Genomic DNA, 225 nt, shown 5'->3' on the forward strand with positions numbered 1-225 from the left:
GTTGCATTACTTGCTGCATTGTAAAGAACAAAATACATAGAAATTTTGCATAAGAGGCATAGGAAACCAAAGCATGCACAAAAATGAGTGCAGCTTGTGTTTCCATCCATGCAGACGTATTATACTGTAACTTAATCAGAGCTTACATATAAAAAGGCAAAATAAAAAAAACATATATGTTTTATTTCATTAACTTTATTTAGACAAAACATTAAAAAATGCCAC

This window comes from Leptodactylus fuscus, chromosome 1, assembly GCF_031893055.1.
Source record: "Leptodactylus fuscus isolate aLepFus1 chromosome 1, aLepFus1.hap2, whole genome shotgun sequence".
Lineage (NCBI taxonomy): Eukaryota > Metazoa > Chordata > Amphibia > Anura > Leptodactylidae > Leptodactylus > Leptodactylus fuscus.